This window comes from Chinchilla lanigera, unplaced genomic scaffold, assembly GCF_000276665.1.
Source record: "Chinchilla lanigera isolate Chin_1 unplaced genomic scaffold, ChiLan1.0 scaffold00013, whole genome shotgun sequence".
NCBI lineage: Eukaryota > Metazoa > Chordata > Mammalia > Rodentia > Chinchillidae > Chinchilla > Chinchilla lanigera.
Genome location: NW_004955414.1, coordinates 24976544 through 25001747, shown reverse-complemented (window position 1 = coordinate 25001747; position 25204 = coordinate 24976544). Strand labels below are relative to the sequence as shown.

Genomic DNA, 25204 nt, shown 5'->3' with positions numbered 1-25204 from the left:
TTAGGTGTAGTTGTAGGTGTAGGTGTACATGTAGGTGTAGGCACAGTCTTAGGTTTAGCTTTTGCTTTAGGTTTAGTTTTAAGTTTATGTGTAGGTTTAAGTTCAGGTGTAATTTCACCCTTAAATTTCCAGTAAGGGTTCTATCTGGCTAAGGGATAAGGTGAAATTTAGGGTTAGGTTTAATTTTAGGGCTGGGTTGTTTTAGGTCTGGGCCAGAGGTTCTTGTTAGTGGTAGTAAGGTTTGTGTTAGGACATGGGTAAGGTTTAGGACTACGCTGATGGCTAAAGCTAGTTCTTTACTATGGGAAGGTTTTTGTACAGGACTAGGGTCCCACTAGGATTAGTGTTAGGGTTAGGGATAGGGTTATGCCCAGTGAAGGGCTTGAAATAGGCATAGGACTTTCATTATACCAGGGTTAGGGATTAGGTTAAGTGTAGGGCTAGTGTCAGTGTTTGGGATAGGATTAGGGAATGAGATGGGGCTAGAGTTAGGGTAGGGTAAAAATTAAGGATAGGTTTATGCACAGATTTAGTGGTATGGTAGGGTTGGTGATGGTACTAGGGGTCAGGCAAGGACCAGGTATAAGGTTAGTGTTAGCACTGTGGGTATGGATAGGGTTAGGGTTAGGTTTATGGTTAGGATTATGACTAGGTGCATGGTTATGTTTATGTTTATGTTTAGGTGTAGGTGTAAGTGTATTTTTAAGCATAGGTCTCTGGTTAAGGTTAGGGCCTTTTTACATTTAGGGCCTTTTTTCAGGTTAGAGCTATACTTAGGATTTGGGTTACATTTATATGTAGGGATAGGGCTGGTGTTAGAGCTTATGTTATGTTATTCTTTCTAGGTATAGGGTCAACATTATAGTTAGAAAAAGTTCTAGGGCTAAGGCTAGAGATCATGGCTCATGCTGAGGCTAGTGTTTTATTGAGATTATAGTTTTGTTTAAGGCTGATGCTAGGATTGGGTTAGGGTGAGGGTGAAGGTGAGGTTGAGAGTTAGATTTAGATTTACGGTTACATGAATTTCAGGATTAGCTTAGGCCTTGGGCTAGGGCAAAGTCTATGTCTCGTGCTAGTGCTAGGACTAGAACTAGGCCTAGGACTAGGACTTGGGCTAGGTTTAGACTTAAGTTTCCTCCATTCGTTGTTTAGTGCTAGGATATAATTGTGCTGAGGCTGAGGATAGGGCTCGGGCTCAGGCTAGGGTTAGGTTGTGTTTTGGTTTAGTGCTAAAGCTGTGACTAGGACCTGTGCTTGAGGTAGAGCTAGAATTCTCCAGATGTAGGGTTGTGTTGGGTGTTACTGTTAGGTTTAGGTCTAAGGCTATTTTAGGTTTAGAGCTACGTTTAGTGTTAGTTTTCTGTTTCTCTGTAGGATTCCAAGACAGTTATCATTTAGCTTATATGTAGAGTGTCGGGATGCTTAGGGTTATGGTTAGGTTTCCACCTGGTTTAGTGTTCAGATTAAGGCTATAATAGGATTAGGGGTCTAGTTACAGTGGTGTTAGGGTTATTAATGTCAGTGTTAGGGATAGGGTTAGTTTATGATCAGATATAGTGATAAGTCTAGGGAACGTTGTATGGGAAGGGTTGAGTTACGTGTCAGGGTTTCTGTAAGGTTTAGGATAAGGGCAAATAGACTGAGGGATATGGGTACTGCAAGTTTGATGGCCAGAGTTAGGTTAGTTAAGATTGAAGCTATGGTTACTATTTATTTTTTCACGTTAAGGTTAGGTTCAGAGTTCATGTTCCACTGTCCTTCGCGTTAGGGGTATCTCTAGTGTGAGGTTTAGGGTTTTGGTTAAGGTGAGGGCTGGGACTAGTGCTAAGATTCCATTGTCTCAGTTGTTTATCTTATAGTTTTCTCATTGAAACAAGATGCCCAGCACCAGAATTTAAAAGAGAAAATGTTTATTTTAGCTCATAGTTTGTAGAGATCTCTGTACCTATTCAGCTGCCTCCAAAGCAGGTCCACCTGATAGAGCGTCATATCAGAGGATGAACAGTTAATAAGAGGACACCATGAATGAAGAGCACTGAGCCTCCCTTTCTGTGTATATTCCATCTGTGATACAAGCCTATGTTCTGATGCCACTGATACTCATGTGGAGTGTTGTGCTCTTATTAAAACATCCAACCACTCCCGGAATTATGCTTAATGCGTAAGTTGCCTATTCCAGCAGCACACATCCATGACTGAGCAACCTTCAAGAAGCCCCAGCTATGAGCGCTGGAGGTTGTGGGATACATCTAGATACAAGCCATATACCCCACCCCTTTTAGGGTTAATTTTAGTGTTATACTTAAGATTTGTGCTCATTTTAGTGTTAGTGCTAGGGTTAAGGCTAGGGCTACATGATGGTTAAACTTGGGCTAATGTAAAGATTTAGTTTGGGTTAGGGTTAGCTTGTGATTTTCACCACAGTTAGTGTAAGTTTCCCAGTTATGATTGAGTTAGAAATAGGTTTGGGTTTAGGTTTACTTTCAGGTGTAGGTATAGTTGTAGGTGTAGAGGTAGGTATGGGTTTATGTGTAGATTTAGATTTGGGGTTAGTGTTCTCCCAGTAGTAGGGTTGGTGAGATTTGTAGTATTTTTAGGCTAGAGCTAGGTGTGGGTCTAGAGCTAAGTCTCACATGAGGGATATGGTCAAGGTTAGGTTTAGAGCTAGGGCTAGAACCTGGGCTAGAGCTAGTGCTAAGGTATTCACAAAGGCTTGTCTTTGCGTATGGGAAGGTCTATCTCTCTGGTTAGGATTCCAGCAGGGTTAGTGTTAGGACTAACACTAATTAGATAGAGCTGGGGCTACAAAGGATTAGAAAGAAGCATAGGTCTTTGATTATAGCAGGGCTAGGGTTTGGGTTGGGGTTAGGGCATGGGCTAGTTCTCCAGTTCAGGGTGGGTAAGAATTAGGGTAGGTTGACATGTAGATTTAGGGCTGTGATAGGGGTGGGGATTGTTTTAGGGCTAGGGTACGGGCCAATTATAAAGTTAGTGTTAGGGTTGGTGTGTAGGCTAGGGGTATAAATAGGGTTAGTGATAGGTTTACATTAGTATTAAGGCTAGGCCTAAGTTTGTATAGGGTTAATTTTAAGATAGGCTTATGGTTAGTGTTCGTTCTAGGGTATGATATGTTTATGGCTTTGTTTAGGGTTAAGGCTAGATTTAGGATTAAGCCTAGGTTTATGTGTAGGGCTAGGGCTGTGAATAGAGCTAGTGCTATTGTTACAGTTAGTGTCAAGTCTAAATCTTTGTAGGTCTAGGGTCAGGGTTATAATCAGAAAAATATCGAGGGCTAAGGCTAGAGATAGGGCTCATGCTAAAGCTAGTGTTTTTGATCAGGTTATGGTCGTGTTCATGGTTAATGTTAGCACTGGGTTAGTGTGAGAGAGATGCTGAGGTTGAGAGTTAATATAGGTTTATGATTACATGAAGTTAGGGCCATGGGTAAGCCTAGGACTAGGTTTATGCCTTTCCATAAGTTTATGTCTAATGACCACTTTGCACCAGTGTTAGGGTTATATTTAGGCTGAGGGTTAGAGCTACTAATAGTGCAAGGTCTGGTAATAGTTCTAGGTCTAGGTTTCCAAGGCTTTGATTTATGTTTAATTTTACTGTTAGTATTAGGTATGGTTACAACTAAGTCTGGACTATGGTTAGTGCTAGGACTAGCGATCCACCTGAGATAGGGTTAGGGTTGGAGCTAGGCTTGGTTCAGGGCTAGTGCTAGGTCTAATCTAGGGCTAGGGCTGGGTCTAGGGCTAGGCTATATGCAGGGTGATGTTCAAGCAGTGTTATGGTTAGGGTGAATTTTTATGTTAGTGTGAAGATTATTGTCAGGGTTAGTGTTATGAATCCACCAGGGTTAGGGTTGGGTTTTGGGTTGAGATCAACATTTGGGTTAGTGCCAGTGCTAGAGTTAGTGTTACAGCAGAGTCAGGATTGTGCTTATTGTTTTTAGTCTTGGTTTAGGGCTAGTGATTGGGATGTAGCTGGGACAGGGCTCCTGTTTCATGAGGGTTGCGGTGAGATTTTGAGTAGGTTTACGGTTAGGGATATGGTAGGGTTCGATCTATCCTAAGGCTAGAGTTCTAGTAGGGTTCATTTAGGATTTGCAGTTTTATCAATAAACTTCCACCAGGGTTATGCTCATCATTAGTGTTATTGTTTGCCTTGGACTGTGGCTAGGACTAGGTTAGGGTTCCACAAAGATTAATGTTAAGATTAGTTTAAGGTTAGGTTTAGGTTAGGCCTAAGGTTAGGGCTAGGGCTAAAGTTATACCAGGGTTAGGATTAGGCTTAGGGTTAGCATAAGGTTTGTTCTTAGGGTTTTTCCACGCATAGGGTTAAATTAAGGCAGGTTAAGATTAGATTAACACCTGGAGTAGAGTTGGGGTTAATATGAACATCAGGATTACAATCTGATTAATGTTATCATTACTGCAGTGTTACAGTTAGCGTTAGGAATAAGGGTATGGTTGAGTCTAAGGAAAGGTCTACAATTTCACCAGCAATTGTCTACAGTTAGATTATGGATAGTGTTACAGTTAGGGTTCTGGTTTTGTTCCTTGATTTTTGTGTGCTGGAATGTTCTTCTGGAGGTAGTTCTAAGTTCTTTGCTGCTGAGCCTAAAATTAGTCAAGACAAGTACAAGTGCTAATAATGTCTAACAGGTATTAAAGGTGGAAAATAAAACAATCTCTGTGGAATGTGTTTGGGCCATGTAAAAGTAGGGAACAGGAATAAGTACACTCTACAGGGCGTGAGTGGGCTACCGTGAAGGGACGTGATAGTGAGAAAACAATTGCAGATGTTTTTCTTCTTTGTCTATTTTTTCTCTTTTTAAAGAAATATTTTCTACAATGGTGTCAGGTTTAGGTCACCCTATAGAAGACATGATGAAGTCCTCAGAAGATATCCAGGTGCAAGGCTTTGGGAACTGTTCTGAGCTCATGTAGTGGGATGTTGTAATTCGTATGTCACAAGGATGACCCTAGCTAGTCTTTGATGCCCTCCTGGTATTTTTCATTGAACAAGTCATGCTACCTTCCCAGCCTGCCTTTGCCACACACTACCCTCCTGTCTTATTTCTCCCTGAAAGACACAGATTCCCATAATTCTTTATGAGCTGTCAAGGGAGGTGATATTTTCATCTTAATCTAAGTACTTATAGCCCTATAGGTGGTATATAGGCATTGAGTGGCTGTAAGTTCTACTTATTGGAGATCATATGTTTTGATGCTGTAGCTCACTGGCTATGTTGAGGAAGAAAGTCAGTGAGGAAAGTGTTATTATTGAGCTGTCTGTTCAATGGGACAAAGAAAGTAACTTTGCTATTATATGGAGAGTATAGAGCCCAAATATGAAGGCCATGTGAGAGTCCATGCTTCCTTTGGAGGAGAAAGTATGGCAAAGAAAACATGATACATTTATTGAGAACCCAAGAGTCATTGACTTAGCAAGATCCCATTTACATACATGTACTCAGAATGGTACCGGAGTTTTGCTCTTAGAAAGGATCTCAGGCTTTCCAGAGATTCTTCTGGGTTGTCTTCTTCTTTAGATAAGTCAAATGGAGCTCACTTTATCCTGCAGTGGATAAGGAAACTGTCACTAAAACGGGGCCCTTCCATTTTGTTTTAATTTGTCTGCAGGAGTCCGTTTCTTTCCATGTCTTAATGAGCAGGTGTTCTGCAAGTGCTTAGGTATCCCTCTAGGCAATAATCTGGCCATCCATACTAGGTAGCCTGTTGTACCCGGCCTAAATGAATGCAATATAATAAGTATCTTGTGGTCTCTGAGTGTACTATCTTATCAGAAGATAGTAAAGTTCTCCATATAACATTTCAAAGAGACTCATATTTAGCCCCTTTTTGGGGTTTAAAACCATCATAAGGGCTATTGGCAATAATCAGAGACAGGACTCAGACGTTTCTCGGCACAGTTTTGCCAAAACACACCTTAGGGTCTTTTGTCTGTATTGACCTTTCCAAAACACCAAGGTCACCTTGTAGAATGGAGATGATAGGTTATTCCAAAAGCCTTAGCCACAGCCTATGGGTAGGGCTTGGGCTAGAGCTAGGTCTACAGCTAGAGGTCTACAAAGTAATGGCTATGATTATGGTGAAGGTTAGAGTATATTTAGGTTTCCCTTAGACTAGTAGTGGCAAACCTATGGCATGTGTGTCCTTTCTTTTTCTTTTTTTTTTTTTGGTTTTTCTCTGGTACTGGGAACTGAACTCACGACCTTGCGCTTGCCAGGCAGGCGCTTTTGTCGCTGAGCTAAATCCCCAGCCCCCTTTCTTTTTCTTTTAGGACAAATGATGTTAACGTATGAGTTGTTTTTTCTCAATGAAAGCTTCACTAAATGGGATTAGCTGAATTTTTCCTTTTCCTTTTGGTACTGGGAATCAAACTCAGGACCTTGCATTTGACAGGCAGGCACTTGTGCTGCTGAGCTATATCCCTGGCCCAGAATTAAATGAATTTTGGCACTTTGTGATAAGTAGGTGCATTTTAAGTTGCAGTTTGGTTGCTCCTCTCTGAAAGGTTTGCCATCACTGCCCTTGACTTAAGTTTAAACTTTGGGTTTGTGTTGGACAAGGTTACTGTTAGGATTAATTTTGGGGGGGTTAGGGTTTGGTCTTGGCTAAAGCTAGAACTAGGTGTAGATCTAGCCCTAGGATTCCTGTTCAGTCAAGGTTAGTGTAATGGCAGAGTTAATGCTCTGGTATAATTAGTCTCCCACTGACGTTAGGGCTAGGGTTTGTTTAGTGTTACCATTAGAGCAATGATTCTACTAAGGCTATGCTTATGGTTAGTGAGAGGGCCGAATCTAGTAACAGGAATGAGGATAGATCTAAGTTTCCGTCATGGCTAGGATAGGATTAGGTGTAGGGTTGGTGTTAGTGCTAGAGTTATGTTTACAGATAGGACTAGGGGTAGTGTTAGGATTAATGTGGGGGATAAGGCTTGGGTTAGGCTTAGTGTTAGTTGTAGGTTAGAGTTAGGGTTATGTTTAGCAGTAGAGTTCCCCCAAGGTATGAATAGGACAGGGATACAGTTATGCGCAATGTTAGAGTTAAGGTCAGGGTTCGCTTTAGGGTTCCACCAGGCTTGGGAGTAGTTTTAGGTTTAAATTTGGGTTTAGGCTTATGGTAAGTTTTAGGTGTATGGTCATGGTTATGGTTCCACCAGCATTAGGACTAGTGTCATTTTGGTGTTCATCCTAGGGCCAGGATAGTGCTATGGCTATGGCCTGAGTTAGGTGTAGGCCTAGAGTTTAGTCAGGTTTAGTTTTAGGATAACTCCTGCTATGGTTATTTTTCTTGTTAGGATTAGGACTAATTTTAAGGATAGTGCAAAGTGTGTGTGTAGAGCGAATGCTAGGATTACATCTCGTTTTCACATATAGGTAGGGTGACTTTTATGGTTAGGGTTAGGGGTATTTTCAGGTTTGGGATAGAATCAGGTTGACTTTACCACCTTTTTAGGGTTAGGTTTATGGTTAAAGTTAGGTTGAGGCCCCACTCCAAGACTGACCCCCCTGAGCAACCCACACCCAGGCGCTGCTGCCACCAGGTGACTGTACACACCCAGCCATGGGGAGCCAGAGTGGGACAGAGAGGCCTGTGTGTCTTGCCTCTGGCCACCACCACCACCAGAAGCGAAGCATGCATTTCGCCAGCCAGAGAGGACTGGCCCAGACCGACTGAACTGATCATCCTCCTTCCAGCCAATGTTGCTGGTACCTTTTCCTGGAGTCTGCTCAGTTCAGACTAACTGAGATGACAATCAAAAGACCCCTCTCACTGAAAAGAAACTAACACCCATGAGGAGAGTTTTGCTTCAGGACTGAAGGAGTTACCCTGCCACAGAGACCAGGTGAGAAAAAACTTTGGAAGACATGCTTGGAAAGAGGGATTGCTAAATAGAGATCTCCTGGGATTTGGGGGGGAACTGAGGGTCAAAGTATGAATGTAACTGGCCCTGTAGTCCATTAAGGGAGGCTGGGTTTGCAGGGTAAAGTCATCAGCAGGATGGTCCCAAAGAACAAAGTAGCTTGTCTGGTACAGTGAAGGCCAAGCTAAGGCATGCATGGCACAGCAGTCATGCAATGCCCTCTTGGTTGGCATGCAAAGTCATGCCAGTGTCATTTCAGCAGCCTGGATATCTGCACATATAGGTGCAGTACGGGCATATTGTGATAAATAAGTGGGTTTTGGATTGCAGTTTGGACACTTGGTTTCTTAAAGGTTCAGCATCACTGGTCTAGTGATAGTTTTGATCTCTGGCACTGCTGCCTACATCCAGGAAGAACTCGCTGTCTGAAGTTTTATAAGCTAATATATGGTGGCCTAATAGTCTTCACTAAAGTCATAGACCTGTTAGACGTGGTTAATGCTCATAGTGGTCCTTAAGGTTTGTCAATATCCAGTGCTAAGGTAACATTGTAGTGGATAATAACTGATTTTCTCTCTGTGTCAATATCTAGATTTCCTGGGGACCATAAAAAATTAAAAATGGACATACATACATGGCAATGTGGGAAAGCCAGAGAACAGAAGAGCCTGAAAGCCATCTGAGTCTCCTAGGGCAGATCAAGGGGACAGAAATTGAGAAGAAATCAAATACCAGGTAGCACAACTGTATGAAAAGTTTATGGAAAAGGTGGAGAAAATAGATGAGCTCCACAAGGAAATGAACCAAAAGTTCACTGAAATATCCCTCAAACTATCTAAATGGGATAAGGGGAAATAGGTAAAAAATCAGCTGAGTTGACCAAATCAGCTGAAATCATGAATGACAAATTCAACAAAGATTGAGTATCTTCAAAGTGACGTGAGAGAGAAATACCTGAACCAAAAAAGTGTATAGAATTTAAAAACTTCTTAAATGGTCAGTGTGAAGACAAAGTGTTTGAAATTCAGAACGAAGTGATCAGTTATGAAGATGTACTAAGAGAAACACAAAAAATGAGAGAAGAAGAAAAGATGACCCAACAGTTACTCAGTGACACAGAAGAGCCCAATCCCAGGCACATTCTCCTCTGCTGTGCATGGCGTGTTCTCCAAAATAGACCAAACCTTAGCCCATAGAACATGCTTAAATAAACACGAAGGAATTGAAATTATCCCATGCATATTGTCTGACTATAGTGCGCTAAAATTGGAAATCAACAACAAACCACAAAAACTCCGTAAATACATGGCTACTAAAGAACATCCTACTGAAGAACAAATGGGTCACAAATGAAATGAAAGAAGGAATGAAACAGTATCTACAACTAAATGATAATACTGATACAACATATCAGAATTTATGGGACTCATTGAAAGTGGTCCTAAGAGGGAAATTTATTTCAGTGAATACCCATATCAGGAAGACAGAATGAGTGCAAATAAACAAGCTAATGTTTACTCTGAAACTGCTAGAAAAAGAGCAAGTCAAGCCCAAAGCTCACATGCGGGAAGAAATGACAAAGAGAGGGTTTGTCTCCATTTCTTCTAATGACAAATTAATGCAGCTGAGATTAATGCAGTTGAGATTAAGCAAACAATACACAGAATCAAGGAACTGAAGAATTGGTTCTTTGAGAGATTACATAAAATCGATAAACTCTAAGGCAGCCTTATCAAAAAAGGAAGGAAAAGACTCAAATGAATGCAATTAGATATGAAAAGGGTGAAATCACAACAGATCCTACAGAAATCCAGAAAATCATTCAATATCTCCTAAGAGAACCTGTATTCTAAAAAGATAGAAAAGAAGAAGAAATGGACAGATTCCTAAATACATATGAACCACCAAATTGAATCAAGAAGATGTCAGAGATATACAACTATGAAACCAGCACTCCAGAAAATACTCAAGAATAGCCTAGACATAAATGATGAAATCAGAAAACCTAAAAGTCCGGATGAAATGCAATTACCAAGCATGGTAAATGGATAAACAAACAAAAAATAACAGGAAAAAAACAAAAGGTCACAAGAAGAGAGAGTGCAATGATCATAAATAATCAGCACATCTCAGGAATATCTCTCAATGGCCTCAATCCCCAGTTTAAAGACATAGATTGGCAAATTGGATAAAAAAATAGAACCCAACAGTCTATTGTAGTCAAGAAATTCATCTAATTCCAGAAGATATTCATAGACTAAAAATCAAAGGATAGAAAACAACATTTCGTGCACCAGGACCCACAAAACAAGAGGGATAGGAATTTTTATTTCAGACACGGTAAACATCAAGCTTAAGCTGAGTAGAGGGGACACAGAAAGTCACTCCATACTAGTTAAGGGAAAACTCCCACAAGAAGGCCAAATAATTATTAATATACATACACCAAATAAAGGAGCACCTATCTTCATAAAACAAATACTACTAAATATAAAATATCAAATTAATACTGACATAATGATAATGGACAATTATTTTTTTTCTGAGACCAGGTCTCATTATGGTTTAGCCTGGCCTTGAACTCACTATGTAGCCGGGCTGGTCTTGAACTCTCAGTGATCCTCCTGCCTCAGCCTCCTGAGTGCTTGGATTACAGGCATGTGTACCATGCCTCACTTATAATGGGGGATCTTAACAGAGATAGATCAACTAACAGAAAACAACAAAGAAATGTCGGTGCCATACCACATCCTTGAACATTTGGACTTCACAGATGTCTACAGGGTATTAGACCTTACTACAGTACAATATACACTCTCTTATGCAGCACATAGTACTTTCTCTAAAATAGAACACATTCGTGCCCCCAAAGTCTGCTTACATGCATACAAAAGATTCAAGATCATCCCATATATATTATCAGGCTACCATGTAGTGAAATTAGAAATGAATGACAGACGAAACTATAGAAATGTAGAAGCACTTGGAAAATTAGTAACAACCAATTCATCACAGAAAAAAATTAAAGAAATTGTGTGAAGATCAGTGGAGAGGTGAGGAGTAGTGGTGACAGTGACTGGAGAATTGGGATGAACCCCATTCTACTCCTCCTTCACTGACCCCAGATCTGTCTGTTCCTCTTGCTCTTCTCCATTCCAACAATGCGAGGGACTGAGGTCCTCAGATATGGGGTTCAGGGAGGTCTGGTTTGGAGTAGCAGGAGGGTAGAGCGGACCCACAAGTGGGGGCCCAGGAGTGACCACCAGAGTCACCCAAGCTATGAAGGGTGGGCGTGGGCAGTGGGGAGGGGGGCTGTGAGGGGCGCTGATGAGGCACTGATGGGACACTGAGGGTTTGTCTCCAGGCTCCTCGCAGGAGGCACAGACTCTGACCATGTGCAGCAACTGGGAAACTCGGTCTGAGTCCAGGGGCGGCAACCCTGCAGGATTTACCTTACTGAAGAGCTTGAGTGGTACAGGTGATGTGACATCCTTAATGGTTGGGCAGAACTCAGCAGTGACTCCATCAGGTCATGGGCAATTTTTCATTGGTGGACAATTTACTGCTGTCTCAATTTTGTTGCTTATTTTGAACTGTTAAGCTGGTAGATGATGGAAAGAAGAATAATGTCAGTTGGATCAGAACTGATGAAAAATCAGGAGATAGCACAAATGACATGAAAAACTTATTCACAGAAATCATGGGAGAAAACTTCCCAAGCAGGGAAAAAGAATTTGACATACAGAGAAATGAGGCATGTAGAACTCCATTTAGCCATGATAAAATAATAAAAAGTCAAGATTTCAGAAATTCAACACACAGAGTGTAAAAAGCTGTTAGTGAAAGGAACAAATCACTTACAAAGGAAAACCTATCAGAATAACAGTAGACTTCTCAATACAAATCCTCAAGTGAAGAAAAGCTTAGAGTGAAGTATTTCAAACCCTAAAAGAAAACAACTTCTACTTCAGATCAATATACCCTACAAAACTTTTAGGGCTGGGTGCAATGGCACATTCCAGTAATCCCAGCACTCAAAAGGCTGAAACAGGAGGACTCCTGTGAGTTTGAGGCTAGCTTGGGCTACAAAGTCATTAAGTGCCAGTCTGAACTGCATAGTGCAACCCTATCTCAAAAACACGCTCAAAAAACCCCATCAAACTTTTTTTTCAAAATTGGTGGAGAAAGAAGATACCTCCATGACAAATAATACCTGAGGAAATTTATGACCACCAACAGCACTCCAGAATGTTCTGAAGGATATTCTAGGAAGAGATAACAAAGATTCCAACTCCATGAACCCCAGGGGAATTAATCCACCATTGAAGGCAAGCAATTACACAAAAGGGGAGAATGGAGCCAACAACAAAAAAGTAACATGACAAAAATAAGGCAATACATATCAGTTATAACCATCAATGTTAATGGTCTCTAATCAATCAAAAGGAATGGACTGGCAGAATGGATCAAGAAACTAGATCTAACAATATGCTTCATAGAAGAAACTCATGTAATCCAAAAAGAAATTCATAGACAAATTCAAAATATGGACACTAATACTTCCTGTGAGAGGTACCTGGAAAAAAGCAGGTGTGACTATGCTACTTGTGGACAAAGTGGATTTAAAGCCAACACGGATTGAGACAAAGAACAAAATAATCCAAGAGGAACAACGATCATAAATATATATGCACCAAATACCAGTGCATCCAACTATATTAAATAAATATTAATGGACACAAATATCAAGTAAACCCTAATGTAATTCTAATGGAGTACCTCAAGACTGCACTGTCACAAAAGACAGATCAACTAAACAAAAAATCCACAATGAAATGTTAGAATTGAACCAAACTTTTGAATAAATGGACTTAGTAGATGTCTACAGAGTGTTCCACCCTACAACACCAGCATAAAATTTCTTTTCACCTGTACTTGGGACATTCTCCAAAATAGGTCACATACTAGCACATAGAAAATGCATACATAAATACAAAGGAATTGAACTTATCCCATGTATATTATCAGATCATGATTCAATGATATTGGAAATCAATGTAAAAAGAAACCACGAGAACTTCATAAACAAATGTAAATTCAATAGCACAGTCTTGAACACCCAATGTGCCACAGATGAAATTAAAGAAAAACTTAGAGAGTTTCTACAATTAAATGGTAATGCCAATACAACATACTGCAACTGATAGGATGCAATGAAAGCAGCCCTACCAGGAAAATTTGTAACAGTGAATTCTCAAATCAGAAAAACAGAGCGAGCTCAAGTCAATAATGTTGAACCTCAAGCTTTCAGAAAAAGAACAGCAAGTCAGCCCAAAGCTCATAAAGGAAGAAATTATAAAGACCAGACCAGAAATCAATGTGATGGAGACTAAGAAAACAATACAGAGAATCAATGAATTGAAGAGTTTGTTCCTGAAAGATTAAATAAAATTGACAAACCCGTAGGCAGCCTTATCAAAAAAGGGGAAAGAACAGCCTCCAATCCAAGCAATTCGGATCAAAAAGGGTGAAATCACAACAGATCTTACAGAAATCTAGAAGATCATCAACCTCTACTTCAAGAAGCTGTATTCTAATTAAATGGAAAACAAAGTAGAAATGGTCAGATTCCTAGATATATATGAATTACCAAAACTGAATCAAGAAGATATAAAAATCCTAAATAACACTTTTTTAGCCAATGAAATTGAAGTAGTAATTGAAAACCTACCCACACAGAAAAGCCCAGGCTCTGACAGATTCACTGCTGGATTCTACAAGAAAATTAGAGGAGACTTAATGCCCTTATGTCTCAAACTCTGCAGTGAAATCGAACGAGAAAAAATACTCCCAAATTCATTCCTGGAAGCCAGCATTATCCTGACACCAAAAGCAGAGAAGGATCCAACCAAAAAGAGAGAGAGAGAAGTACAGGCTAATCTCATTAGTGAACATAGATACAAAAAAATCTCAGTAAGATTCTGGCAAAAGTGATGCAGCAAATCATCAAGAAGTTTATATACCATGACCAAGTAGGAGTCATCCCCAGGAACTAGGAATGGTTCAATATTTGGAAATAAATAAATGTAATGCACCATATTCACATATTCCTTGAGCCAAGGACAAAATCCATATGATCATCATAATAGATGCAGAAAAACCATTTGACAAAGCCCAATACCCATTCATGAGAAAACCCTATAGAAAATTGGAATAGGTGGTATTTCTGATAAAAACCATGTATGAGAAACCCAACAGCCAACATCATACTAAATGGACAAAAACTGAAAACTTTCACTCTAAAATCAGGAACAAGACGAGAATATCTACTCTTATTCAATATAGTTCTGGAAACATCAGCCAGAGCAATTGGACATGGAAAGGAAATAAAAGGAATCAGGATAGAAAATGAGACGTTAAGTTATCATTATTTGACATGATACTCTCCAAAGAAGACCCCTAAAACTCCACCAAAAGAGTTTTAGATTTAATAATCAAAATCAACAGCATAACTGGAAAGCCAACACTCCAAAATCGATATCCTTCCTGTACATGAATAGCAAACTTAGTGAGAGAGAAACTATGGATAGCATCCAAAAAAATATGTAGGAATCAACCTAATGAAAAAAGTAAAAGACCTCTACATTGAAAATTATAATACTCTGAGAAAGGAGATTGAAGAGGCTACCAGAAAATGGGAAGATATCCCATGCTCTTGGGTAGGAAGAACCAATATAGTGAAAATAGCCATACTTCCAAAAGTTATACAACCATATGTATATCTGTTATACAGATTTAATGCAATCTTGATCAAAATTCCAACAACATACCTCATAGAATTTGAGAAAATAATCCTAAAATTCATTTGGAACCAGAACAGACCTAGAATAGCAAATGTGGTTGTGGGCAACAAAAGGAAGGCAGGGGGCATCTCAGTGTCTTACTTGAAATTATTCTAATGAGCTACTGTAATAAAAACAGCATGGTACTGACCAAACCAAACCAAACCAACCAAACAAACAAAAAAAAAACAGACCTGAAGATCAGTGGAACAAATTAGAAGATGAAGAAACAGCTCCAGACATACTCAGCCATGTTATTCTTGCAAAGGAGCCAAACAACTTCACTGGAAGAAAGATAGGCTCTTTAATAAATGGTGCTGGATAAACTGGCTTTCCACAAAACAAAGAATTAAACAAGCAACATATATTTCACTGTAGAGGAAAATATTAAAAAGCAAAACACTAAATCTGCTGGAAGAGACAATAGGTACAACTCCTAAAGACATAGGTGTGGGCAAAACCCCCACTGCAAGGAAGCTACCACTAAGAATCAACAACTGGGATCTCATCTCATTAAAAAGCTTTTGCATAGCAAAAGAAACCACCAACAGAGTGAAGACACAACCCACAGAGTGGGAAAAAAATTTTGGCTGGGTGTTCTTCAGACAAAGCTTTAATATCTAGAGTATATAAAGAACTGAAAATAATCAGACTCCAGCCCATCAAAATTTACAGACCAAATCTCAAAGTGGATATGTGAAATGAATAGACACTTCTCAGATGAAGGAATAGAAGTGACAAATAAATATACCAAAACATGTTCAACATTCAAGAGATGCAAATTGAAGCAACGCTGAGATTCCACCAAAATATTTCTGGAAGTTCATGACAATGCCTGTACAACTCCCCAGAACCCCTGGGACACATTGTCATTAATCATTACATTAAGAAAATGAAGCAGGCTCAATCAAGGGCATTATTAAGATACTTCGGGGCAACTTAAAATACTGAAGAAATAACAGCAACCTGGGCCCAAACCAAAAGTAAGAAGGGAAATCTAGAGTGGAGATCCACAAAATTAGGACTAAAAACAGTACAAAGAATCAACAAATCCAAGAGTTGTTTCTTCAGAAGAATAAATAAAATACTTAAACCCTTAGGCAAACTGACCAAGAAAAGGAGAGAAAAAACTCATATCAGCGTAGTTCAAGGTGAAAACAGAACCCAAACAGTATTGAAATCCAGTGTACAGTACCTAGTATGAAAAACTGTTCTCCAGTGAAGTGGAAAAAATTGAAGAAATAGACATTCGTAGTGAAAATTACAAAGCTAAACCAAGAAGATATAAAGATAATTTATATATAAAGACTATATAAAGACTATAAAGATAGTCTACTCAGTAAAAATTGCCCATGACCTGATGGAGTCACTGCTGAATTCTACACAACCGTTAAGGATGTCACATCACCTGTACCACCCAAGGTCTTCAGAAAGGTAAATCCTGCAGGGTTGCCGCCCCTGGACTCAGACCGAGTATCCCGATTGCTGCATCGTGGTCAGTCAGTTCTGCCCATGAGGAACATGGAGACAAACCCTGGAGCGCCCCTCACGGCCCCTCTCCCCCCTGCCCATGCCCACCCTCCATGGCTTGGGTGACCCTGGTGGTCCCCCTGAGGCCCTCACTTGGGGGTCTGCCATACCTTCCTGCTACCCCCAAGCAGACTTCCCTGAGTCCCATATCCAAGGACCTCAGTCCCTCTCATTGTTGGAATGGAGAAGAGCGAGAGGCACAGACAGATTCTGGGGACAGCGAGGGAGAAGAATGAGGTTAGTCCCAGTTCCCCTGTCACTGTCACCGCTACTCCTCACCTGTCCATTCATCTTCACACCTGGTCGCCTCAAATGTCTTTGCCCCCTTCCCAGTTTCTCTAGTGGAGACACAAATCTCCAGTGGGAAGGGGCTTGGAAACATGGGCACCAGTGCAGAGAGCAATGAGGTTGTCTTATTTCTTAACCAGGACCCTAACAACATGAAACCTCCACCAAGGAGCTGAGCACTGGCAGTGTCTCTGAGTGACCACAAGAGAGCAGGTCTGTACTGATTTCTTCCCAGGTCTCTACTCTTCAGAGACTTCAAAATTTTTTCTAAATTCTCCACTTTACATTTGAATTTGTGTGTGTGTGTGTGTGTGTGTGTGTGTGTGTGTGTTACTTTTGATGTGCAAACACTCTATTACTGAGCTATACCCCAGCGCAGTTAATGCCTATTTTGGGTGGTACCACTAAGCATGGAGTCTAGGGACCACAAAGCTACATGCCAAGCCTTACTTACTTAATTTTATTTTATTTTATTTTACTTTTTAAATTTTTTTTTATTTTAAAGAGTAAAAGAAGGACAACATAATAATAGGGGGGACTTAGCAAATTACAGACAAAATGGTAGGAAATTATCAATGATTATCGTTTTACATATTGTTATCTACAAAATAGTTTCTCAGGAAAACAAATAGACAAATAATAGTGAGTTAGAGACAAAGAGGTAGGAGATTATCAAGAGTTGTTGTACTATACTTTGGTATCTTCAAAGTGGCTTCTAAAGAAAATAAATAGAGCTATACATGAGTGACCTATTAAAAAATCATTAACTATTCTCAATGGCTGTTGTAGGAAACACATAATAATAAACATACATCCATTTATGAAATAGGATAGGAACATTACAAACTTTACACAGTTATGGATAGATTAGTAGGAAAATATCAATGGCTGCTATAGTACATGGTGGTATCTTCAAAGTGGTTTCTCAGGAAGACAGAGATATGCAAGAAGGATCTAATAAGTAGTTACAGCCTAAGGGTTGTCAAAAATAGCATATTACCTCCTCACCAGTGACTCCTTTCACTGAGGTATGATGGCTGGAAGGAAGGCCAGGATTGAAAAGAAGGACCGAGAGACTTGCACCTGTGTCTAGCAACAGGCTGTTTTCTTGTTCCTCCATAGTCATGATTACCCAGGACTCCTCAATGGAGATGACGGTCTGGCCAGAGGGAGAAGGCAGACCATACCCCAAACCCTCTCATTCCTGTTGGACTAACTGGTAGCATGGGTCTGAGCTCTGGGGCCTCCACCTCAGAGGGCAGACCGATCTCCAATGGTCTCCTTTGCATCCAGGGCATGGCCCATGGGGCCTCTTAGGGCAGTTCCTCTTGAGGTGGCCTGGCTTTTAACAGTGGTAGCAGATGAATGCAGTTGTCGAGTTCTTTTTGGGGCCCTGGGAATCAGACCTGGGATCTGTTTCTCTTAGTGGTGCAGCAAAAGCAGCTGCTTTTTCTCAGTCTCTTTGTTTTCTCTCCTTGGCCGCCTCCTCCTCGTGGCTATAGAATACTGAGGAGGCAATTCTTACTAACATCTCAAGTGAGCTATCTGGGGTGAAAGCCATTCTTTGTAGCTTTTTCTCTCCAGCTTCCCATTGCTTTGGGACCCCACAACCAGTTAGTGTCCTCTCCCCAACTGTCAGCACAGTCAGCAGGAATCCTGCTGCAGACTTCTCCAGAGCTTCACCACAGCCTGTACTGTCAGGGGAAGAATGGCTTCCAGTGAGTCTCTGCAGGTATTGTGCAAGGTCCTCCTAGTTTACAGCTTCCGAGCAGCTCTCGTGACCCCAGTCCACTGGACCTCTGACTCCATGGGCTTAGTCTGCATTCTCATGTTCTCTGAGTCCTTGTTCAGCAGGTACTCCTCCGCTGGCTCTAGACCTTTCTGGTTCTCAATGGCAGGAGCAAGAGTGGCACGTTGTATGGCATGTATTCCCAGGGGTTGTTCAAAGTTTCAGTGGTTCACACACATCCTGGGGTGGGCAACTGCAGTTGGTGCATGGTGGGCCAATTGTGTCACTGTTTCTCTGTGTCATGATAGACCTCAATTGAGCGGCGGCGGCCGGCCTAAGAGCCGGCGCGCAATAGCGCTCGCTGCCGCATGGCTCCCCATGCGCTGGGGGCCCACCCTCGGGGAGCCAGCAGGCAGGAAGCTAGCCAGCCGGAAGACTGGCGCTCCCCACCCGAGGCTCCCTGTGCGCCGGAAGCCCTCCTTCCGGGGAAAGACGAGGCCGGGAGTGAGCCGCCAGTCGGAAGACCAGCGCTCCCCGCCCGAGGCTCCCCATGTGCTGGGGGCCCACCCTCTGGGAGCCACCAGGCAGTTAATTTTATTTTTATTTTGAGATTTTTAAAAGCATTTCTTTCCTCCTACTTTATTTGGAGATTTTGAAAATAATATCTTTCCTCCAGGCTGGCTTTACACTTAAGATCCTCCTGTCCCAATCTCCACAATAGCTGGCATTACAGGTATACATCACTGTGCCAGCTTGCCTTAGTATTTTCTTTTTGTTTTATTATTTTAGCGAGGTCACTATCAGGTCGTTTCCTCTGTCATTAACTGATCATTGCAATACCTTGTGGGGCTGTGGGTGGCACTGCAGCAGATGACATGCACACCAGCATTTTGCAGAAACTATGCAGGAGGATGTGCACACAGGGGCTTTTCATTTTCATGAGCATCACTGCTTTCCTTTCCACAGCTGAGAGAGTTTCTGGAAAAGAACAGCCTTGGTGATCTTGCAGTAGGGCAGAAGAAGAAAAAGGTTAAAAATAGCAGTCACCCTGGTACAGCCACTGCTGGTGATTGTCATGCAGCCGAGGAAGTGAGTTTTGGGGGACCAGGCTGCTGGGAGGTCAAATGGCAGGGGAGTGTCATAGAGGGTCATGGTTCAGATGAGGAAAGTGTTAGATAGTGGTTAAGAATTCTGCATTTGGCAGCTATGGGCATTATAGCTCAGTGGTAGGATGTTTGATAAGGTTGTTTCAAACCCTAGGTTTGATCCACAAAAATAGAGAAGAGAGAGAGAGACAGAGACAGAGACAGAGTGAGATCTATTGAGAGAAGAGAGAGAGACAGGAGAGAGAACCTTCTTTGTGAATTCACTAAGGCCTAGTGGAAACATTCTGTAAATAGCAGTTGCTATTTGATTTTCCTCAGCCAAGGAAGCCAGTGAGAACAACCACTCATCTTCAGGTTCTCCAAAAGCCCCCAAAGGTGTGTTAGAGGAGCTTGGGCCCCCCAAATTAGGGTAAGGTGGTTTGAGGCCTCTTTGCTATTTGCTTATTGGATGACATCAGAAAAATCACTTCCTGGGCCCCAGTGTATTTTAAAATTGATTTTTAGCTGCACCCCTGGAGTCCCAGTGATCCTTTACTAGGGAATCCGGTTTTCAAAATGAAGATGAGGTCATGGTCTGTGCAGCGCAGAGTCTCTGGAGGAAGAGTGCGCACCTTCCTGCTGCCTGCCGTGGCTGCCCCAGGTCCCAGCCCAGACAGTCGCTGGCCTAGCTCAGGAAGAGCAAGGTCATCGGGGATCAGGAAGGAGGCTGTCAGCCCTTGCTGTGAGCTGTGCACATCTTAAAGGCGGATTGTTGCCTGGAGCCTGGGCAAGCCTCATCCTCACTCCCGGTGTCCCCAGCATGTGTGAGGTCTCCTGACTGCAGCAAGTCTGTCCTGCCTGCTCTGCCCCTCTGTGACTATGGTGTGTAGGCTTCTTCTCTCCCTCATGGTCCCCTGAAACCTGCTTTCTCCTGTGACAGGCCTGAAGACACTGCTCCTGCACGACCTTCTGCCTTTGACACCGCGTCACCTGGTGGTGTCCCTCCCCCAGGAGCTGCTCTCACTGGTGGCATCACTTCAGGTTTGTTCCTTTCTCTTTTGCCTGCTGTCTTCCCCTTGCTCGCCCCATTCTCCTTCCCAAAGAACTGTGCCTTCTACAGTCTCTTTTTCTCTTTGGGCAGCTTGGTCCCTAGAGCCATGTGTTCTGGGATGAGGAGACCACAGTGAGGCTTTTCCTTGAGGTGTGGGAGATGGAAGTTTGTCAGAGTCAGCTTGGCTCACCTTGCCCTGGGTAATTCTTAGTCAAATCACCACCTCATAAGTTTCTTTTCAAACAGAACCATGATGCTGCCTGTGATCCTAATCGCACTGATAAAAGCAAGTGAATGTGCCCTACTGGACAGCAGTCACTAGGCTAAGGGGTGAGTGCAGGCTGCTGCCCAAGAGCCTCTGTGTCCCTTAACCCCTTTTATGGGCTCACTCAGGAAGCAGCAAGCATCCCTAGCCTCAGCCCAGGGCCTTCCACAGATGGCGCTGAAGAGCCAGGTCCCAGGGTCTGCAGCAGCAGGAGACTGGCTCCTGTCCCACCTGTGGCAAGGTGAGGAGATGCAGGGCGAGATGGCCCTGGACCAGCTGTGCGGGAGCTGCAGGAGACCCAGTGATGGAGCGGTCCAGGCCCCTGCAGGGGAGGACCTGGCCTCCTCTGTGCCTTCTCATGTTCTCATCCTACCCATCACAGCACCCGGAAGCCACCAAGCAGCAGAAGTAGCAGCCATCCCAGCTGAGCCTCCGCGCTCTGCCTTGGCAAGGTGAGTGCCTGGGGGCGGAGCGGGGCCTGAGGAGGACTCCCGGTGACCTCTAAAGGAGGGACCTTTAGAGTGCTGGCTGCTCATTGTCCTCCAGTGGGACTCAGAGGGGTCGGGGTGGAGGGGCCTGGTTCTTCTCTTGTGATTCTGACTGGGGGTCCTTCTGGCTGCTCCCTGTAGAACATGAAGGGAACGAGGAGGAAAGGCCTGCCCGACGTGGGCCAGCGTGAGCACCCCTGAGGCCAGGTGAGCTGGGCTGGACTCTGTCTTTTCTCTGTGCCACCTTCTCTGCCTCCCTGAGAGGGCCCCTTGGACACTTGAATACCTTAGTTTCCCCACCCTCTAATTTCCCTGGACCCCACACCTGATGTGGGAGGCCGTGGTCAGATACCTCCCCCTTAGGAACAACAGATGCCAGCATCAGTCAGGGGGTTTCTCTCTTTTCTCTGTCCCAGCTTGTCCTGAGCAGTCCTCCCACAAAATCACACCCTACTTCCTGCAGGCAGCATTTTAATGAAGGTCTTGCCACTGCCCAGGATGCGCTCATTTGTCTGCATTGGCAGCTGAGGGAGCAGAAGCATCAGTGCCAGTACCTGGCTTGCCTGGCAGTCCTGACCTAGGGCGAGCCCGAGAAGGAGGCACTGGCCCCGGGACAGAGGATGACTGCATGTCTGGGGAAAGGCACCAGGCCCGACAGGAGGCCACGGCAAAGCTGCAGGTGAGTGTGTCTGTCTTACTGGACTGGGAAGAGGGGGATGGGAAGCAGGACCTGAGAAGAGGGGTTGCTCTGGATCTGGTGGTGGAGGTCATGCAGAAGGCAGAGTTTAAGGAGCAGGTGGAGGACCTGGAAGTTTGTGGCCTACTGAGGACACATGTGCCATCAGTGAGCTGGGCCAGGGTCCCAGGCAGCAGAAGCTGTGAAGGGTGGAGGTCACGAAGCCCCACGAGGGAGCCCAGCCCTCTGTCCCCCTGCCCGCAGCAGAAGACATTGTGCAAAAGTTCCTGAGGTCATGTAGCAGGGCTGAGTGGCATCTTCCAGGCTTGTTGCCTGGACGCTGCTCTGCGATCACAAGGAGACTGCCAAGTGTGCTCCGAGGACATCTCGCCCTAATGGGCCACAGACTCAAGTCTGATCTAAGGGGGAGGGAAACGTGGAGTGCAGTTCCTGAGGGTGCTGACCGCAGTACATGCTCTCCTGTCCACTCGCTGCTCCCTGGCTTGTCCATATCAGGCCGGTTCTTCCTGTTAGAACCTGCCCTGTGCCCATGGGCTAAGGTTTTGGTCCTGTCCCTTAGTGGTAAGAATTTTAGGTCCCTCTTTTGTAAGAATACTTCATGGGCAGTGCCATGCACTTCATGTCCATCATGTTACAGCAGAACACATCTTTGTTCTCTCAGTTAGGGGCTGACTACGTGGTCTACAGTGAAAGCTGCTGCCCTAGAGAAGCTTAGGAAGACCCTGGATGGACCCTGTGATTCCCATTGCAAGGACCGGGAACAAATCAAGAGCAGAGTGATTTGAGAGACCAGCCTCCTTCACCAAGATGTTTGTGGACAGCTGTCCATTTCTACTCACATATCTACGTCTCCCTTTCTGTCCTGTCTGGTCTCCCTCCCTGTAAGCAATTGTTGCTCTGTCAGTTAACCTGCAACTGCCATCCTAGGAGGCAGAGTAAAAAAACGTTGGCTTGCATAGTTTGGTTTTACGTTAAAGAATAGTGCGAATCATTGGATCACTCAAGTCTCACCATGGCTTGACCCCACTTGTTTTTTTTTGTTTTGTTTTGATTTGTTTTGTTTTGTTTTTAGTACTTTCCTTATTATGGCAAGAATGCGTTCAGGTGAATACAGAATACATATGACAGAAGACTGTACACATGGTCCAAATTTCCCCGATTCCCATTTTCCCAGGCCCACGCTTGTTACCTTACTTTCATATTTTATTATTAGTAGCTCTCAATAGTTTCCTTATAGTCTTACATTGAATTTATTAATAGGAACAACTGACTGTTTTGACTTCTTTTATGAATAAGTTTTATTTCCCATAGCATATTGTCCTTTTCCTCTTTCTACCTCATGAAATGTGTTGTGTGTTAATTTAAATTTGGCCATATTCATAAAAGGAGAGGGGTGATGGTTAGTAGACAAGAGGATGGGGAGTAGGGAAGAAAAGGAAGTAAAAGGGAGGGTAATTGTGGGGTTAGATATCATCAAAATACGTGACATGCACCTAGGAAAATACCACATTCAAACCCAATGTTGAGTAAAAGTGTATGCACGAATAAAAACTTAATGAAACGTAGTTAAAATACCTATCTTTGCTGAATTTCCTTATTGCTGCTCATGCGTCAGTGAGTAGAAATATATTACTCATAACTATTTGATATTTTTGAGGAACAATTTCAATTGGAAGCCTTGCCCCTGGGTGATTCTTATAGGAGGTTGAATCACACCCTCATATGTTTCTTTCTAGACAGCACTCTGATTCTGCCAGTGGACCAATCTCATGGCTGCAAGTGAGTGAATGTCTTCTACTGGGGCAGCAGTCCCTAGGCTGAGGGGCCTAGGCAGGAAACTACCCATGATTCTCTTCCCTCTCCATCCACCTGCACCCTTCTCTTAGTTACTTTTATTGTTGCTAAATCAAAATACCGAGCACCCACAAGTTAGAGGGGAAAAAGTTTATAGCAGCTCACATTTTATACCGGTTTCAGTCCATAGTCCATTGACTCCAAGGCTGAGTGGGATGGCAGAGGGGCATCACAGAGGAGAAACAGTCCATGGCAGGCAGGAAGGCAGCAAGCAGCAAGCCTCCTTTTTCCTTTTATCCCATCCAGGCTACAAACACCTTAGTTGGGCCTTCCCATTATCCACACCATTGATAAAATAATTAGTGGGCTAGTCTAGTACCACACACACTTAATCCCAGTATCACACAGCCTAGACGAGTGATGGCAAACCTTTTAGAGATGAGTGCCCAAAGTGCAACCCACAACCCATTTATTTATTTATTGCAAAATATCCGCACTGCAAGTAAACCTGAACACTGAGGTTTTACTTTAGAAAAAACAATTCATACATTAACATTTTATGTTTTAAAAGAAAAATAACACACATGACATAAGCTTGACATCACTGTCCTAGATCCAGCCTCCTCTGAAAACCTCCACATATGAGAGCATGTGCCTTTGGGAGGACATCTAGCTACAAGCCCTAACAACCCCTGACCCTGTGTCTCTCCCTAGCACTATGGCTAGAGCTAGGGCTAGGGTTCAGTGATGTTTAGGGTGAGGGTTAGGTTAGTAGTTAGGGTTAGTGATTGGCCTAGGGATATGGGTAGGGCAATTCCAGCACCAGGTTTAGGGAAAGACTAGGATTTCACTTGGGTTACGGCTGGAATTAGTTTTATGGTTACATGTAATTTCAGGACTAGTGTTAGGAATAAAGCTAGGGATATGGGTAGAGTGAGGGTGAAGACTAGGTTAAGGACTATATTTGGGGTTCCAGAACCTTTTAGGATCAAAGTTAGGAATGTACCAGTTTAGAGGTAGGGCTAGAGTTATGTTCTGTGTTAAAATTAGTATCAGGTTTCAGATTAGGTTCAGCATTAGAGTTGGGCTTAAACTCGGGGTTAGGGATAGGACTAGGACTAGGACTAAATTTTCACTATGGTTAGGTTTAGTGTTAGTGTTAGTGTTAGGTTTAGGATTAGGACTAGGGGTAGGGCCAGGGCAGGGGTGAGGACTGAGGTAGTCTTAGGTTACTATTTGATATAGGGTTACTGTTATAATTAAGGATAAGATTATGTTTAGGGTTAAGGTAACAGGTAACTTTATGGTTACATTTAGGGCTATGTCTAGAGCTAGGTTCTGGCTAGGGTTAATTCTAGGTTGAAGTTATGGCTAGGGCTATGGTTGTCTAAGTTTAGGACTGTGTTTAGGTTTTGGGCAAAGCTTTGTTAGGTTTAGGGTTAAGTTTAAGTTTATGGTTGGGTAAGGGCTAGCTTTAGGTCTATGCTAGGGCTGAGCCTCCAGATTTCTAAGTCTAAGGTTAAAAGTAGGGTCAGG

The 25204-nt window shown here is 42.9% G+C and overlaps 1 long non-coding RNA gene across 7 annotated transcripts in view; it reads left to right on the top strand.

The window, feature by feature from the left end:
• The window catches only part of LOC102027633, a 77876-nt gene extending 54430 nt beyond the window's left edge, over positions 1–23446 (top strand). The window contains exons 1-11 of one of the 7 annotated variants that reach the window (XR_001233125.1): positions 6328–7881; positions 8492–8634; positions 16700–16772; positions 19255–19377; positions 20314–20414; positions 20671–20754; positions 20861–20930; positions 21072–21141; positions 21319–21384; positions 21641–21856; positions 22536–23446. This is a non-coding gene — a long non-coding RNA (uncharacterized LOC102027633). The other 6 variants (XR_001233124.1, XR_001233119.1, XR_001233120.1 and 3 more) reach the window with 6 other exon arrangements.
• Positions 23447–25204: the final 1758 nt, after the last annotated feature.